The sequence below is a fragment of the Chrysochloris asiatica genome, unplaced genomic scaffold (assembly GCF_000296735.1).
Source record: "Chrysochloris asiatica unplaced genomic scaffold, ChrAsi1.0 scaffold00214, whole genome shotgun sequence".
In the NCBI taxonomy this organism is placed as follows: domain Eukaryota; kingdom Metazoa; phylum Chordata; class Mammalia; order Afrosoricida; family Chrysochloridae; genus Chrysochloris; species Chrysochloris asiatica.
The window spans coordinates 5,062,681-5,064,100 of NW_006408732.1; the positions used below are offsets into that span (position 1 = coordinate 5,062,681).

Below are 1,420 nucleotides of genomic sequence, written 5' to 3' on the forward strand. Positions count from 1 at the left end.
GACTGACCAGTAGCCTTTGCTGTGCAGGTCAGTGTGCATGCACAGTAGAAACCTCCAGCAATGGGTGGGGGTGTCCACTCGCTCAGGCCCCTACTCTAATCACCACTGTAGAAGTGCACAGATAGATATTGAGAAATTGATGGAAGAAAGATTGTCCACTCTTTTTATCTCTAAAGGTCAGTTAGGTATCTGCATATGCACAGAATAATTCTCAAAATAGCTGCATCCTTGTATACAGTAGTTGGTATTAGCTCTTGCCTTTGATGTTGGGGTTTTATAAGGTGCATATACAGTTTGGCTGTATTGCCAGACCTGTTGTCTCTTTCTAGGTAAGGCAGGGATAAGGGGTCCCACCCATGTTAAATTTAGAGCTGAGGCCCAGAGTCAGATGTCATAAGAAGCAGCCAAAGGATCAGCCTGTGGGACCAATGGGCCTCCCAGGGACCTCTTCACTATGCCGTGGGAAAACTGTGGGCACAACACTAGATCCTTTTGTGAGTGTGCTCCTGCCTTCCTGAAGGTGTCTGGGCTGGGCAGTGAAGGTTCAACAGGGGAGAGGAGGAAACAAAAGTGTAAAATCCGCCACACCTCTTTTTCCAGATGCCACTCCTTGGTTTTTAGCGCTGTATCTGCTGTATCAGCCTGGCTGTGGCCCTGCCCTTTGAACTCAGTCCAGGCTGAAGGCCCACAGGGAGCGTCCTGATCAATTCAGAAATTGCCTTACTTTCCTTCCACAGTCAGATTTCTCCACTGGGGGCGCAAGAAAATGACGACCTGCACCTTATATTAGATCCAAAACTCTGGAGGTACTCCAGGAAAGCGCCTTCTCTGGTTTTGCCTTGCCTTCGTTGAGGAGCCTCTCCTACCTGTCTCTGCTTCTCCCACCCCCAAACCGGAAGTCCCCTATGTAGGGTTTTCGAGGAGCAGTTGGTGGGTTTGAACTGCTGACCATGGGGTTTGCAGTGCAGTGCTGATCCTATGGTGCCACACCAGGAGGTGGATGGATTTACTTTTGGGTTCTCCATTCTGTTCCATTGATCTATGTTTTTCATTGTACCACTACAAGGCTGTTTTGACTAGTGTGGCTGTGTAGCAAGTTTTGAGGTCAAGAGGGGAGAAGCCTACTACTTTGTTTTTCTTTAGAAGTGTTTTGCTTATCCGGGTTCTCTTTCCTTTCCATGTAAAGTTGGTGAGTAGTTTTTAATTTCTTTAAATAATTATTTTGAAATCCCCCACTACTGCCATCAAGTCTATTCAGATTCATAGTGATTCTCTATTTGGTTTCCAAGGCTGTAATTCTTTTTTTCTTTTCTTTTCAGGGATATATAATCATTTAAACAAACAAAGGGTACATTCTGCAAGCCAGCCTCCTGGCGGCCAGCTCACAGACTTTCTCTTTCCATGAGTTCTCAGCTACTCA

At 46.2% G+C, this 1,420-nt stretch overlaps 1 pseudogene; it reads right to left on the reverse strand.

Moving 5' to 3' along the window:
- LOC102837767 overlaps positions 1-1,041 on the reverse strand; it is a 4,073-nt pseudogene extending 3,032 nt beyond the window's left edge.
- Between the last annotated feature and the right edge of the window lie 379 nt (positions 1,042-1,420).